We start from the raw sequence: 18,359 nt of genomic DNA, 5'->3' as shown, positions 1-18,359 counted from the left end.
TTATCTTTTGATGCCTTAAAAGTGAGTTAATGGAAGATGGGGGTTTTAATATTTTATAAAATATGAAAATAACTGTATTTTATGCAATAATTTTATTATAGATCTACTTTCAAAACTCCCTTGGCTAATGTTGAAAGCTAGTTCTGTTCTGTAGCAAGCATTAGTAGCCGAAATGTCTAACCCTAAAGTGAGCCGCCAACTCTTCATATTCCTTCATTATCCACACGGATGTTGCTTTGCCCTTTTGGCATGACTCATTGGAAATCTGAGGGTCACACATTTCAGTTTTCAGGGCATCTCTGCATGGCATCTCTAGGACTGGGCAAAAGCACCACAATCACCATCCAGCAGATAACTTCCTGCCTTAGCTTGGCATCAGTAAGAAACAGCTGGTGAGCATGTGCCCACCATCTTCTCTGGTGTTCATCTTTGCAAGGCAACAGTGGCATTGATGCACTACAGGGAAGCACATTTTCTCTGCCAATTGTCTCTGGAATAGCCTTAGTACAGAACTCGGGGCTTCCTACACATGTTCCTACATTAGGCGCTTCTCAATACAAGGGACCTACAATAGTAAAGGGTTATTTTTGCTTCTCATTGTCATAGTTCTAAAGAGTAATTTTTCTCAATTCTGCACCATTATACTTGATGTTTATGAAGTGATTCTCTGGTTTAATTCCTATTTCAGTCAAAACACCATATGTATTTTGTATATATTACCAATAAATCTATAAACTGACTGTCTTGATCCATCTACTTTGTTTTTTCCCTGTTCAATGTGAAATTACACAATATGGTAATTTAGATAATTGTTATGAATTTGTAGTCTTAAAATTATAAAAGCACTATATAATTAGCTCTATTTAAATCACTTCTAATCACATGTGCAATGTGAAATACTTATTGAAGAAAACTCTGCTTTTCTCAACTACACTCAATGTTTGTGAGTAAGGAATGAAATTGTTCTGTAAATATTTTGTAGAATGACATTACTCTACATGTCGGGGGCGGGTTCTTCCGTTTTGCCTTGAGATTTAACATCAAGTAAATGCCAAGCCAAGGTCACTAGTCACAATATAAATCTGCTACACTGGGAACAGTAGGCCACATCTTGACAAACATGATATTGAAGCCTGGAAACCTGACAAAATCGAGTTGCCAAAAGATCATATGATCCCAAAGCTTGGTTGTAAGTAAATAAAATAAAATTAGTTTTTTAGTGTCTTGTTTGGCATGCCAGACATGCATATGACTATAATCATACAAAGCTGTTCATGTTGCCTCAGAAAACAAACATGACTCCAGTTTTCACTGATCTATTATAGTTCTTAACTTTTTTGCGGCAAAGAAAATAAAATCAAATCAAGTAAAATGCAAACGATATATATATATATATATACATATATATAAAATATGATGTGTTAAAATGGAAAATATTTATGAGCTGGTTTAACTTAAGCCTAGGTGTTAATTTACAGATATTAATACTGAGGTGGAAGCTTCCTTATCTACTCCTCTCAAGTATTTGCCTAGACTTTTAGACAAGTATCTGACAAGTCAATTAGCATGATATCTCATCTTCTGGAAATTTGTGATTATTTTCTTACCCTCAAATTATATCTTACTTCATCCTATTGCCTTAGTAAGTCATTCGCATATGACTGGTAATCTATTTTTAATAATGAGTAAAATATAAAGTTTATCTTCTGCTTGTCTCTTATTTTAAGAAATACTGGCTATTACAAGTAGACAATACACTAATATCATTAGGGATAATGGCGGATTCAACACCAGGCAATGTGTTAATTTTAGTTGGAATAGACAAATTCTCTATTTTTTTTACGGCACATGCTATTTACTCTTTTTCCATTTTTATTCACCCTATAAAGCTGTCATAAATAGACAGAACAAAAATAGGAAGCTTTTACAGGTTTCTTTGTATGCATGCTTGTTTTCCTTATTTTATTCATAAATCAATACATTTTAAAGTCTGATTTAATATTTTGTTGTATTTATCTGTATCCTCTTAAACTCTGAGAAACAAAACAACTTAATTTTTCCACAGCAAGTTTTCAAGTTGTAGATTTTAAGTTCAAAGCACATTTATGAAAAAGGATTGTGGCTGCTGTTACACACTGTGATAAAAATTCTTCTGTTTACTTTACCTATTCAATTTATACTGACTTCCCATACCAGAGGTGAGTATGAATTAATGTCAGATGCATATTTTAACATTCTACCACCTTTCAACTTTGTTTATATATTTAAATACTATATTATATTGTTAAATTCCTGAAGCTCAGACTACCTAAAACAAATAAGATCTGGATAGAACCAAAGTTTTGGCAATTTATTTTATAGGTAATTCTAAAAGATAGCCAAATGTATTCGTATTCTGCAATGTACACTAAGGAAAGTTGAATTCAATAGACTTGAAATGGCTTGAGCATTGTCTTTAGCTTAGAGGTATGATGTTCTTTGAGACCTTTGGAAAATACTCTTTCTCATTAGTGAGTCAACCTTCATTGCATTTGATCTCATAAGCTACCAGTGTAAAGCTCAGAGAGTTCATTTCAATTCCCACTATGTATTTTTTTTGGCATACTCATATTTGGCATACTCAGTACACAGGACATGGTAAAGGCAATGGAATCTCAGATTTTCTTTTCCAACTTCAGGGGTTCAATGCACATCTGTACTCCTGTTTTGTGTAGTCATAACATTTTACTATAAATTAATATTATAATATTTCACTGTAATTAAAGTTTAAATTCATATTTATAAATTTTAAGATAATTGGAATCTGTGAATAAATTCCTGAAAAGTATAAAACAATGTTTAAACCTATGATGCGAGTTGCATTTGCTGCATTAGTATTTGTTTCATTTATGGGTTGAATCACATAAATGTGTATTAAAGAAAGAGTATTTGAATAGTTCAACTAATGTAGTGAAAATATTCGAGCAAAGCAATAGATTAAACTCTTTACATCACTATAGTATTTTGTTTGCTCATTCGATAGAATGAATGTGAGACTAGATTCAATGCAACCTAAAGAAATAAACACCACAGACATGTCATCAAAAGCAATTTTTAAACTCTTTCACATAAAAATATTTGAGACTATATTTGTGCCATTTTCAAGTAGTACTAAAAATGATAATCTCTGATTTTAATCTATCTGATAAAATAAACTTCAATGGCAAATAAGAGTTTCTGAAAAATAATGTGCTAATGCAAATATCTAAAAATCTAAAACAAACAAACAAACCAAAGACTAAGTAACCCATTATTCAAAGTGGATCATAGATCGAAATCTAAAAAGGTCAAAATTGGGTATTACCAGGAAGGAAGCCAAAATAATTCAAGTAAATACTTAAGGCGCAAGAAAAATCACTCAATTTAAAGTTGGACAATACATGGAACTTATATTTGTACAAATGGGACATACAAGTGACAGTCTTCAGAGGGATGACCAAGTTCAAATCTTTTGGGGAGTTTTAAATCAGACTACATAAGACAGCATGTGCAGAACAACTGAATTTCAAATGTCCAAGTCGTCAATGGTGTTAAGCATCAAGGTAAGTGAAACAACCTTTTGTAAGTTGTGAGTATGTGATGATACATTTATAGAAAGAAAAAAACCTGTTTCTTATAAAGGTCAATATAGATATGACAAAAGTCCAAAAATCTATTTTGTGTATGTGGTCCATGAGTTCTAAACATATGTCCATAGGAAAGTGTGAAATTAGGTCTTTATAGTGTCATTTCAAACATGGTAATAATCTAGTATCAGCAAAATATTGAGTGACTGACAGCGGGTTTATTATTATCATTATTTTATTCTTCTTTTATACATTACATCATAGCAATAAGGCGCATTCACTCCTACCACCCCTTCCCCAATCTCTGTCTCACTCACATCTACCCCTCTATTTCTCTTGAAAAGAGAGCAGGACACCCAGGGATATCAAAGATGTTATAAAAAGCTACAATGTGCCTGGGCACATACTCTCATCTCTAGGCTGAGAAAGGCATCTCAGTAGATTGAGGAGGATCCCAAGAGCAGGCAAAAGAGTAAGGGATACCTGTTCTCATCCTTACTAATAGGAACCCAACAAAAACACCAAGCTATTCAACCATAACATATATGCAGAGGATGGAGCTGAGACTTATACAAGTCTTTGCAAACCCCATGAGCCCTGTGTAGTTGACTCTTCAGCCTGTGTTTTCCTGGTGTTCTTGACCCATCTGACTCCTACATTCTTTTCTCCTCACCTTCTGTGGGTTTTTTCCCTAGCTTCACCTAGTGTTTGACAGTGGATCTCTAGGGGGCTATCCAGTCTCTGGTTCCTGGTCATCCAGAAAGTATCAGGCATGGGATCCCTCCCGTGGTTTGAGAATCAAGTTGAACCACCCATAGTTGGGTAATCCCCCCACCCCAATTTTCTGCCATCATTACCCAAGCATATCTTTTACAGACAGAACACTACTGTTGGTCTTTGTGACAAGGTTTTGCGGCAAAGTTATGTCCCATCTAAAGAGCTACAAATAAAGAGGTGACTATCATATTTCTTAATTTGGGGATTTTTTTATATCATTTGGCTTATTATTTAAGAACCTGATGGATCTAGGGCATACATTTGAAATATGTATGAATATGAAGAAAATACATAAAAAAACACTTGAAATAATTCGTAGTTATTTCAATGTGCTTACAGACAACAGAGATCATGAAGATTTCTTCATATTATCCACTCGAATTATACATTTTATATACATTACTATCAGCCTAAAATATATTAACATACAACATGATAATGTATGTATTATTATATTCACAACTATATATGTGCCCAAACATCCATGCATTGTGATGATGAACAATATTGTTTTTACAGCTAAAATTTTTACCTAAGTAAAGTTCTATTAGAAAATGACTTTAAGATACAGTCTCCATAGAGACACCGCCGTGGCAAGCGGGAGCAGGATGGGCACTGTGTGACTCTGTGCATCGCAGAAGAAAATCAACTAAACATGGGCAAAGGAGATCCTAAGAAGCCGAGAGGCAAAATGCTCTCATATGCATTCTTTGTGCAAACCTGCCGGGAGGAGCACAAGAAGCAGCACTCGGATGCTTCTGTCAACTTCTCGGAGTTCTCCAAGAAGTGCTCAGAGAGGTGGAAGACCATGTCTGCTAAAGAAAATAGGGAAATTTGGGGGTTGGGGATTTAGCTCAGTGGTAGAGCGCTTGTCTAGCAAGCGCAAGGCCCTGGGTTCGGTCCCCAGCTCCGTTAAAAAAAAAGTCAAAAAGAAAATAGGAATATTTGAAGATATGACAAAGGCTGGCAAGGCTAGTTATGAAAGAGAAATGAAAACCTACCTCCCCCCGCAAAAGGAGAGACCAAAAAGAAGTTCAAGGAGCCCATTGCACCCTAGAGGCTTCCTTTGGCCTTCTTGTTCTGTTCTGAGTACTGCCCAAAAATAAAAGACGAGCATCCTGGTTTATCCATTGGTGATGTCACAAAGAAACTAGGAGAGACGTGGAGTAACACTGCTGTGAATGACAAGCAGCCCTATGAGAAGGAGGCCGCCAAGTTGAAGGAGAAGTGTGAGAAGGATATTGCTGCCTACAGAGCTAAAGGAAAACCTGATGCAGCGAGAAAGGGGGTGGTCAAGGCTGAGAAGAGCAAGGAAAAGAAGGAAGAAAAAGACGATGAGGAGGATGAAGAGGATGAGGAAGAGGAGGACGAGGGTGAAGAAGAAGATGATGACGAATAAGTTGGTTCTAACTCAGTTTTTTTTCTTGTCTATAAAGCATTTAACGCCCCTGTACACAACTCGCTCCTTTTAAAGAAAACAATTGAAATGTAAGGCTGTGTAAAATTTGTTTTTAAACTGTACAGTGTCTTTTTTTTTTTTTTTGTATAGTTAACACACTACCGAATGTGTCTTTAGATAGTTTTGTCCTGGTGGTATTTTCAATAGCCACTAACTTTGCCCTGTACACTCTGGGGGTTGTAAATTGGCATGGAAATTAAAGTACATTCTTGTTGGTGCACAGCACAAATTAGTTATATATGGGGACAGTAGTTTGGGTTTTTTGTTTCTGTTTTTTTTTCTTTTGGTTTTCTTTTGGGTTTATATTTTCCATATTCAGTTGTCTCGGGGCTGGGGATTTAGCTCAGTGGTAGAGCGCTTGCCTAGGAAGTGCAAGGCCCTGGGTTCGGTCCCCAGCTCCGGAAGAAAAAAAAAAAAGAAGAAGAACTTCAGTTGTCTCTGATGCAGCTTATACGAAGATAATTGTTGTTCTGTTTATTGAATACTACTCTGTAGTTGCAAAATAATTGCGGCTGTTTTTGTTGACATTTTGAATATTTCTAAGTAAATAAAAATTTTTTATTAAAAAAAAGAAAGTGACCTTAAACAAATACAAACTGTTACTCAGAGATACGGTAATAAATGTTACTGACTTACTTCCATGATTAATGTCGGCATAGACTGAAACAACTAACATGGTAAAGATAAGTGGCAATGATTTTCACATTAAAATTGTCTCAAGACTCCCCAGTATAGAGAAAAGCAATGCATTTAGAAGTTATTTCATCACTAAGTTGTTTAAAAGTGGCAGGTCATAATTGAAAATTACAGCTGGTCTTAAAAATTCTAGAAGACATCCTGAATTCCATATATCCCTAGTTAGTGGTGTTTCATAGCAAGAGAGACTCCTCTCTGTAATTTTGCATTATGATATACGAAATACAAATAAAAACAGTATATCATCTGTGTATAATTGCAATAAATGTCTAATTAAATACTTCTGTAAAACCTTTATGTGGCATGTGCATGTGTGTTTTAAAAGCTGAACATAGTGAAGTTTTGCTAATTTTTTTCATCTTTATTAACTTGGATATTTCTTATTTACATTTCAATTGTTATTCCCTTTCCTGGTTTCCCGGCCAACATCCCCCTAACCCCTCCCCCTCCCCTTCTCTACGGGTGTTCCCCTCCCCATCCCCCCCATTACCACCCTCCCCCCAACAATCACATTCACTGAGGGTTCAGTCTTGGCAGAACCAATGGCTTCCCCTTTCACTGGTGCTCTTACTAGGCTATTCATTGCTACCTATGAGGTTGGAGAGAATTTTTTACTTGAAATTCATTGTAACAATCAAAACAATGGCATTGGACACGTGGAAAACAGGTGCTAATAAAGAATGAAGAGAAATAATTACTTTGACTATGGACATTTAGGTTTTGGCACAGTTCATAAAGTTTCTTTAACAATAAATGCAAAACTTTTATTTCCGGTATATATGCATATATCATAATTAAAGCAATTTTATATTCATACAATATATATATATATATTATATATGAGACATATAACACAAAGCAATTGCATATTTATACAATATATATTATATGTGAGACATACATAACACAGTTAAAGCAATTGTATACACACACATATATATAATTAAAACAATTGCTTTTTTAAGAGAGGATCTTTCTCTTTTAACTTTGAGTTTTCCTTTTAAGAAAAGAAACAAAGATAGTAAAAGAGCTACTTAGAGGCATGGAACAACAGATGCCTCTTATATGTGGCTTTATTGTCTTTTTACAGAATGCATTATTAATTTTTATTAATCATCATTTTAAAAAAGAGAATCTAGACATTTTAGGGCAGAATATTAACATTTTACATTTTCTCTTGCTGCATTTTCTCATAAATGGTACAATTTTTTCTTTAGAAAATCCTTTTATTCCAATTTGCCCTCATAAGTCACATCAAGTCTGGAGCCAACAAAGATGGATGGTTTTCAATTCTTTTCTAATGAACCATTTCTGAAAATGTCTGGGTCATTTTTGTTTTTGTTTATATGATAGATTTTTTCACTTTGCTTAAAGTTAACAATTTTAGGACCTTTCCTAAACACATTCCATCTTTTAAAGCAAACATTAAAGAAGATTCAACCACAATATTTTTATAAGATACCAGTAGCACTTAAATTTGTTTTACTGAAATTTACTTTTAATTTTAAATCAGCGAATACCATTAACTTGTATTTACGCTATGATACATTCTAAAAGGAGGTAGTTTTATTTATTTTTGTACATGTCTAACTAATAAAATAATACTTTAATATGTTCCTATACATTTTCATTTAGAATTTAAGATATTTAATGTATGCTTGTACTATGAATAAAAATTGGGATAATATGGTGTAAGAAATATTTGTTTCTCCACTCTAAATGTATCTCAGAATTTTGTTGTGTCCTTCCAAAATGATCTTAAAGTTTTACTATAAAATATCTCAGAGTATGACCAAAATAGAAAAATATAACACATACTGAAACAGAGTTAAAACCAGTAAATCCTAAGGGATGACTGTAGTTATAACCACCAATGTTGTGTAACTAGAATACAAGACAGTCCAGAAGGAAAAGTAGCGATGAAGAGATTGAATCATTGCCTTCCAGATTTAATCAATAAGCACTCTATTCATGTATAATAATACTACATTACTTTCTGTCAATAAATATAATAATTAATTTAATTTAGATATTAGAATGTTTAAGGAAATGCACATTAAACATCTTGACTTAGTCATGAATCATTGATTACATATATACATTATCACACTATGATTTGTATAATCAAATAATTAAAATAACACCTAATAAAATATTTTAAGACAAAAGCTTTTTATTTAAAATGCCAATTTTTTTAAAATCTCTTTTATTCCCCTGTTCATCGTCTCACCCAGACACAACCAGTAGACTCCATGCTGCTCAAAGTGCAGCTCAAGAAATGATCCAGTGGGTACAGGATGACAGAACTATTTTCAGTTTTCTGTATGTAGTCAAAAATACCCCATCCTAGAGAGAACCTAGATTCACTCCAGCAAGCAGGCGAGGGGCCTCATAAAAGAAAGCTACAGTAGATATCACAGGAGAGTTCCCTTGGCAAATTAGGAGGGATAAAACAAGCAAAAACAAAACAACAAAACCTCAATACCTTCCAAAGCAAAACAAAACAGAACAAAAGCAGATCAAAATTGTATAACCATTATAGAAGGTTGGAAAAGGAAGGTGTTCCACCAACCGAACTGATTAGTTAATAAACATTGAATTTCAGGCTAGAGTGTGCCATCTCCACCCGCCCCTCCTGCCTCTTTGTGAAACTATTTTATTACTCACATGGTACAATAATGTAGTTTTGGGAATTAAATTTATGTTCAACTCATTTACTCCGTACCAAACTTTCTCCATATAGTAAGTATTTTCATAGTACTTGTTTTACATATAGCTGGTAAAGGCTTCATAATTTTTCCATCTTTTAAAAGGCACGCAGAATTAAACAACAGTAACATACAAACTAACACAAACACATTCTTTTCATTGTTTGATTCCTTTATATTTTTTATTGGGTATTTATTTACTTACATTTCAAATGGTATCCCTTTTCCCGATTTCCCCTCTGGAAATCCCCATCCTATCGCCCCTCCTCCTCCTTCTATGAGGGTGCTTCCCCACCCATCCACCCACTCCTGCATCCCAGCCCTGGCATTTTCCTACACTGGGCATCAAGCCTTCCCAGACCCGAGGGACTCTCCTCCCTTTGATGTCCAACAAGGCCATCCTCTGCTCCATATGCTGTTGGCGTCATGTCTCCCTCCGTGGGTACTCTTTGACTGCTGGTTTAGTCCCTGGAACTCAGGAGGGGTAGGGACGTGGGAGGGCAGGGTTCTGGTTGTTTGATTTTTTTGTTCTTCCTATGGGTTGAAATAAAATTGTATCAGCTACAATCTTTGTGCAGACTAACCATGGTAATACACACACATTTACAGCTTGGCTGGTTATTGTAATGGTGGCACATTGTGTGAAGCCTCGGCATTGAAACATTTAAGTAGAAACCCAAAGTGGAAGACCAACACTTGGGAGTTTTACTAAAGGAGAAAGCTAAAGGGCAGGTGGCTCAGCAATTGTCCCTGTGGCGTCTTTTAGGGCATCTATCATGTGAAGTCAGAGGATGGGAAAGGAGAGAAGAGCAGGGAAGTAAACCCAGGCTGATTCTTAGAAGCAGCAGGTAAGAGACACGTTCAAGTATTTCTCTCAACACAACCTGAGTTCATACAGAAGACACTCAGAGGAGTTGGAAGCAGTGACAGGGGCTAAAATACAGTGCTCGTCTTATCCAATCCCCTGTGTTTAATCTGTTTATCTTTGTGACCATAGTCCCCATGGTAACTAAAGTTCCAAGTCAGGATTCTGACACACACCACCCCACCTCCATCTCTACCCCTGGATTCTGAGGAGGCTAATAATAGATACTTTGAGATCATCTGTGGGGACAGTAGGTGCCCTGTGGCACTTAGACTCTCTTTTTCCTGTGGGAGTCAGCTTCACCTGCAGTCTGGAATGAATTATGATGACTGTTCCTCCATCCAGACGGTTCCTGCTGGAAGCTAAAAACAGAACCTCTCCCTTTCTGGGGAGTCTGAGAAAAAGGCTGCTTCAGCCTAGGATTTGTTCTAGGCTGGGCAGATGTATGTGGGTAGTTGCCTATGGCAAGAGGGCGTTCTGCATCCATGGACGTCTCTATTTCTTTAAAGAATAGCTGATTTGACATTCTCAGAGTTCGTCACCATCTAATGAGATCCTTTTCCTGAAGATCATTTGGACCTGGGTGACTTCGTCATTCTCAAAGGAACAAACTCAACTCTGCAGACCATTTCACAGAATCCTCAGAGACCAGATTGCTGCCGACCTGCCATGGTGGCGTGGTAGCTGATTCGTTTGGAGATTCTCCCACTAGGGCTCCATGAAACTATGTGTAGACCTTGCCCTAGAGCAGTGCTCCACCCCGGACCCAAATTGATGAATTCGAGCTCGTAGAAGTTCGTTCTGTTTTTTAAAAGAAAAAAATTACAAAAGCGCTAATTAAAGTGGATTTATTTTGGTGGGACATAATGCCTGATCTTTGGGGAAATCTGAGTCCAATGAGAAATGCATGCAGGTGTCTGTAAGCCAAGACTGAAAGGGGCACGATGAGCCTGTAGCGAGGGGAAGCCAAAGGCTGTGCCTGAATCAGTGCAGTGTTGTCACTGAGGGGGCAGGAACACAGCAACAGTCCTCAGAAAATATCATGGTGCCTGATTAAATGCCTTTCCTTCCTTCTTACTTTTAACCTAGCCTTAGTGAATTCAGAACGTACATTTAATCATTCAAAACATATATTTTATTTTAAATTAGCTTCCACTGATTCACTAATATAAAACACGTGCGAACAATATCATAGGAGACACAACATACAAGGCAAAATGGCACATCCCTTATTTTTCTTTTCAGCCGGGCGCACTGGAATTAAGATAATTATTTAATCATCTACATCGTCTTTATAAATGAGACAGCGTTTGGCAGCTCTCTTATTTTGGAGCTTGAAAGACACCATTTCGTGCCCTCGTGTGGTGCCAAGTTTCTCTTGAAAAGGATGCTGTTATTTTCATGAGTTTTGTTCTCATAAGAAATGGGTCACCTCTGTCTTACAGCATTCAGTGTTGTTTTCTATAGTTACACACTTAACTACTGTCTAGTAAAGGTAATTAATTTCTCCTCATGAATGCATAGGGTAGAAATGCCTTCTCTTACCGGAGTTCTACGGCATTCTTAACATATGAAAAATGTTGTAATATTTAACAAAATATACTTTATTGTTTTATCCTGATCTCCTTCCTCTCCACCTATTATCCCAGACTTTATTATCATGCACACAGCTTGATCTTCTTGGTTATTTTCATAGTTTTCTAAACTACTGATTGAACATGATGCTTCAAGGGCTTGTCTTCATTCTCTGAAACTCAGTTTTTTTCACATTTATAGTTAAAACCATCAAGGTTTTTTTTTCATCTTTATTAACTTGAGTATTTCTTATTTACATTTAGATTGTTATTCCCCTTCCCGGTTTCCAGGCCAACATCCCCCTAACTCCTCCCCCTTCCCTTCTCTATGGGTGTTCCCCTCCCCACACTCCTCAAGAGTTTTTAAAAATGGCCTTTTCAGTTCTATATTTTCATAATATCTATTAGTCATTTTAAATATTTCTATCTTAATGTCTCAATACTCTGTACAGTCTTCCTTCTTCCTTCAAGTACGTTATTGAGTCGTATTAGGTATTTCATCTACATCAACAACTTTAATGTTCTCTAGTAGGGATTTATAAATATCAGGTTCAGCCCATACTGCCATGTGTATTCATGTTTTTGTATTTATATAGTAGACATTTCCCGTCATAGAACATGATTGGGACTATATTGGGGATAATTTTTCATGAAAACAACTCTGGCCTGCTGACTGACTTTGTATTAATTTTATTCAAATGTTTGTACAATATTTTATGTGGTTGGTCATGGATGTCTCTGCATACTGTAGTGAAAACTGGGGGAGGGATTGTATCTTTCTTATTTGAGAGGTTCTTTCTCTAAAGGACATTCATTAGTAGTGTCACTCTGATAGCGCCAGCAATTTTGGTGCTGACAGCAGAGTATCAGACTCATATTCTCAGTGCTTACTCCTCTAGACTCTTCAGCACTCAGTTTTGTGAGTTTAGGGGTGAGATAGGGTTACCTTAATTGTTGTTATTATTCATTATTCGGCGGTCTTCCTGAGGATTTCTATTGCTGTGACAAAATACCATGACAAAAAGAAAAAAAAAACAGCTTGGGAAAGAAAGATTTATTTCTGCCTACAATTCTGAGATCACACTGCATTGCTGAATAAGTCAATGCAGAAACCATGGATAAGCGTTGTTTGTGGGCTTGCTTTCACATGGCTTGCTCACTTGATTTCGTATATTCCTAAGACCATGTGCTCAAGGTTGACACCACCTACAACAGGCTGGATCCTCCCACTGCAACACTGACTGAGAAAATACAGCACACACTCTTACTTGGTGGTTGCAAAACTTAGGAGACAATTTTTTTTTTTAGAGGAAAATTCCTTTCCCCAAGAAACTCAAATTTTGATCAAGATGACAATAAATTAGCCAACACAAGGATATGCTATCTGAATCAGATCAATTGGGCAAGAAATCTAATTAAAATGGGTATATTTAGAAAAATAATCACAATTATACTGTGTATGAGTCACAGTTCTCTAGAGGAAAAAAGGAGAAAATGAGTATGTGTCAATAGGATTTATTAGCTTGATTTACATGGCATTCTCTAGATTGCTTAGGAAGTTTCTTTCCTTTATCTCTTTTTGTCCGGATTGTCACGTGAAGGTGTCTTCATGCCATTGTTTGAAGGTGTCATTATTTGAAGGGTTTTCCTACTTCAAATAATTTGATCAAGAAAATTACTCATAAAAATTCCCCATAGCTTTCCATTCGATTGGCTGTACATTTAGTCATAACACAACCAAGATTTATTATTACATATGAATCAGCAAAACTATAACCAAGTATTAACAATCTGTGAAGACTCTACCTCAAACATTTAGGTCTTAAAGTTTTATCAAAGATACTGTATATAAAATCAGCATACAACATAAGTAGGGCTTCTCTCCACCAATAATGAACACTGACTGGAAGATATCAGGAAGGCAATCTCATTTAAAATATCTCATTCAGAAATATCCAAAAATAAACTAGAGAAAATACCTCTCCGGTATAATCCAAAGATAGACACACAGGAGATTAGAAACTGAAGAAGATGCTAGGTAATAGAAGGAAATACATTAGCAGAATATTGTTAAAATGGAAATATTATAAAGTGATTCACAGATTCAAGGAAGTCTCCATTAAGAAGACCAGAAAAAAGGCTAAATATTTGTATGGAAGAAGAAAAGTTTATAAAAAGACAAAACAAACATATGCAACCATTGCAAGTCTTGATGTATTTCAGAATATGCAATTGAGGAAAGTAAAAATGATGCACGAGTACATTAGCAAAAATAATATAGATAATAGGACAATGTAATATAGTAGATGAATCAGAGATCAATCTACTTAATTACAACTACCTTATTCTTGACAAAGATGCTAAAACATACACTGGAGATGTAACAACCTCTTTAACACAAGTAGTGCTGGGAAAACCAGAATCTTACATGTAGAAGAATGAAACTTAATCTCTCTGTTTCCAAAAATAAATTCTCAAGGCATCAAAGACTTTTGAAACTCTAAAATTGCTGTCAGAAACCCGAAACTCTTCAAGATATAGTATCAGATAAGGGCATTCAGAAAAAAACTCTTAACAGCCCAGTAAATATCAGAACATTTGAAGAACTGATTCTCCTGGAAGAAAGAAGCTTCTGTAGAGAAAAAATTCAGCCAAATAATGGGTAGAAAATCTTTGCTAGCAGCTCCTCTGATGTATGCATAACGTATGAAAAATCTAAACTCTCAAATATCAGAATAGGGAATGGCTTTCAATGCCCCACAAGTTAGAAGACCTGATCCCAGCACTCATTTAAAAGTCACCTATATACACCTGTCATCCCAGCTGTCTTAGAGTTTTATTGCTGTGAAGAGACACCATGATCAATGCAAGCCTTATAAAGGACAGCATTTAATTGGGGCTGGCTTACAGGTTCAGAGGTTCAGTCCCTTATCACCAAGGCAGGAGCATGACAGCATCCAGGCAGGCATCCTGTAGGAGGAGCTGAGTTCAACATTGTCACTGAAAGGAAGCTAGAAACAAACTGAGCATCCTTAGGCAGCTAGGAGGAGGGTCTCCAAGCCCACCCCACAGTGACAAACTTCCTCCAACAAAGCCATTCCTTCTAATAGTGCCACTCCCTGGGTCAAGCATATGCAAACTATCACACCAGCATTGGAGAGGTGAACAGAGAGAAAAAGAGATGCATCCTTGGAGCTTGCAGGGTGCAAAGTCTAGCTGAATTAAGCTTGAGATTTAGTGAGAGACCCTGTTTTAAGAAAATGGTGAAGATACCCAGGAAAGTTCTTTGATCACTACAATGCATACACACATGAACACATATAAGCACAAACACAAGAATTAAACACCAAAAGACTAATCAAGCTAACCAATGAATTGAACACATTTATAAAATGTATTATTTTCTAATATTTATGTGGAAAGTGCACAACATCTTTATCCATCCGAAAAATGACCGTCGATGAGGTTTTAGGTCATTAAAATCAGCATGGCTATCATCAAGCATGCACACACACACACACACACACACACACACACACACACACACACATACAAGGAAGATGCTGTCAAGGATGTCAAACAAGAAAGGAATCTGTATATGACATGATTAATAACATGAATTGATATGAATGTAATGGATGTAATAAAGAAATTGCACCTGAAAACTACAAATAGATCTCTCCTCAGATAGAGCTCAATCATTCTTATGTAGTTCCCAGAAAGGAATGGAAATCACTGTAAACAGCAATGTCATCAGAGACACATTATTAATGTGCTATTCACGATGGCTAGGTGTCTGTTTACTGAGGAATGAATAAACGAAATGAGCTATCTATATATAATGGGGTTAGATTTAGACATAAAGGAAAATAAATATGATTTGTCAGAAAATTGATAGAAATAGAGACCACCATTATGTTAACAGAAATAAGCTGGACTCAGAAAGTGAAGTATCTCTCATATATGAAATTTGGGGGGAAATATTAATGGTTTAGAAGCAGAGAAACGATGAATGGAGAAGAGAAACGGACAGACATAGCATGGGCAGGAAGTGAGTAGCAGGGTCAGGAAGACAGGGACGGGATCAAGGTATATGACACATATGAGATACCACTAAGAAATATCACATTCAAGTCAATTGACAAATAATTCGCATGCAATGATAAAAGAAGCCAAAGGAAAGTGAGAAGGCTATTGCCTGCTGTCTTGAAAACTGAGTTGTGGTCAGTGACAAAATATTAGACTTTTACTAAAAGATCAGCTTTTGCTTCATGACTATCTGAACCCATGATTTGGGAAACCTGATGGCCTAGTTCTAAGAGTCAAGACTTCTGCAGGTGTTACTGAATATATCTAAGCCTTTATTCACTTGCATATCGAGTATGCATAATTAAAATGTCACTGAGAGATTCATTCTAGCATGAACACACATTTGTTACACATAGTCCCATTATTTGCTTGTGTGGATACAATGAAATCTTTCCAAGGGATGATTTGCTAAACGCTACGCAAATCTGGATCGTAGAAATAATTTGAAACTGTAATTTGTAGATATAATTTGACCTAGTGATTTCATCTCTGGGAGACTATTCTAAAAGTTCACATTTATATGTGTGCAGAAGGTTAGATCTTTAATAACCAAAATATTGAATTAGCATGGCAAAACTTAAAAATTACCTGTGTCCATAATATTTGTAAACGATGTTGCAGATATCACCAAATGGTGAATCTTCTATGTAATCACTCATAGTTTTACGATAATCTATAGTGATAAAGGGGCCTTTTCCATTATCAAAACATATGTATTATGGCATGGATTGTTGTTGATCAGTGATATTTTTTTTTTTTTGGTTCTTTTTTTTCGGAGCTGGGGACCGAACCCAGGGCCTTGCGCTTCCTAGGTAAGCGCTCTACCACTGAGCTAAATCCCCAGCCCCGATCAGTGATATTTTAATGTGAATTTATTCTACTTTAGTGTTTGTATGCATGATTTAAACACAATTTGTTGAAATAAAACCAAGTAATTTTAAAACACAAAAGAATTCTCATACTTCTTACACGGCAATTTAGGTGGAAATTTTATGTCCGTGAACCATTCACATGCCTGTTGCTTGAGGCTTCAAGACACATAGTCCCTTGGAACTGAAGTTAAGAAAGGTTGTGAGAAACCATGAGGTTGTGGGGCCATAATAATGGTGCAATGCGAAAAAAGCCAAAGTCCTTTAACATGGACTCATCTCCTCATCCCCTACCATACAGCTTTGTACTCATGAGTTTTAGGCCTTTTTAGCCATCCATTAAAAATTTAACCATGTATGTATTAAATGTGTGGCATTCCACTGCATGCATTTTGTAATTCTGAAGAAGCACATACTGAGAAAAAGAAAATGAAACAAAGTTAATGTCATCACAGACCTAACCTTCATTTTTATCTGTATATCTACTTCTTTGAATCCATAAGAAGTTCAGGCCAAGCGTCAACATGAATGTCAATTGCACAGGCAGAGAGGAAGCCAGATGCTGTTGGCTAAACGTGCTCCAGAGTGCGGCATCTGGGGCCAATAACAGCCATGCCGAGCCCCATCTGCAGCTAAAGCTGTTGACTCTGCTTTGGGGGAAGAAAAATCAGAAATAAAGAAGGCAGTTAAACTCTACATCGTGCCAGGAATAGCAGAAGGTAGGTTGCAGTCAGCATGCAAATTACATCCTGAGTCCAATTTGCGTTTCAATGCCTTGAAACTGGGTAAACACTAAACTATGCTAACTCCAGTTGTTTAGAAAGATGAGTACCTATAGGCTCAGTATCTTAAGACTCAGCTCAACTAGAGAATGAGGATATTCATATTCTATTCATTTTCTTCTCAATTTAAAAATACCATTTAAAATAAATGATATTTAATGATAAATAACATGATTGTTTTCAACTAAAAGTTTAAGAATCTACTTTGAAGTTGTAAGAGTATTTTTTAAAAGTAAGACTTTGCAAAATCATATGTGATATTCAGTTTATCCTCAGTTACACTTTTTGAAATATTTGCTAAGCAGAAATTTGTGCAAAAGTTATATATAATGCTGAAAGTTAATTAAATGGATATTGTCCTTACTTGGAATCAGATATGTAATGTTTCTTAAGAGTTTTTCATTTGATACATATGGATGAGTGTGTAATTAGAAATTGAATGAGCTATGTAATTAAAAAGATTTATTTATGCCATTTTAGTTTGTCAATACATATGTAATATTAAGAAATACTTAAATAATATAAATAATACAAAGGTAGTGATTTTAGAACAAAATATGGATCAAAACTGAATTAAATGCTTCATGCATAGAATGTGTTTCAATTATAACCCTTTTAACTATAACTATTATTTTTAAAGATTTCATTTTATTTTCATTTTATGTGTATGGATGTTTTGCTCACGTGAATTTCTGTGGACTGCCTGCAAGACTGGTACCTCTAGACGACAGAAAGTGGTGTTGGATCTCCCGGAACTGAATTACAGATGTTTATAAGTTGTTATGAGGAGGCTGGGAATGAAGCACATATTTTCTGAAAGAGGTAATAATACCCTTAATTGCTAACTAAGCATTCTTTTCAGCCTCTGCTGCTGATATTATTAATAGTATTTCCTACATGAGTATTTTAGAAGCTTGTAAGTGTAAGGTACACTT

The 18,359-nt window shown here is 35.8% G+C and overlaps 1 pseudogene across 1 annotated transcript; it reads left to right on the top strand.

Annotated features, from left to right (window-relative positions):
• Positions 1-5,022: 5,022 nt before the first annotated feature.
• On the top strand, positions 5,023-8,452 carry LOC148003672 (high mobility group protein B1-like; annotated as a pseudogene). Its single transcript, XR_015629953.1, has 2 exons — positions 5,023-5,207; positions 5,320-8,452. The product of XR_015629953.1 is annotated as a high mobility group protein B1-like (transcript).
• The last annotated feature ends 9,907 nt before the right edge of the window (positions 8,453-18,359 follow it).

Source organism: Rattus norvegicus, chromosome 9 (genome assembly GCF_021556685.1).
Source record: "Rattus norvegicus strain SHRSP/BbbUtx chromosome 9, alternate assembly SHRSP_T2T, whole genome shotgun sequence".
Lineage (NCBI taxonomy): Eukaryota > Metazoa > Chordata > Mammalia > Rodentia > Muridae > Rattus > Rattus norvegicus.
This window is presented reverse-complemented; position numbering and strand designations above follow the sequence as displayed.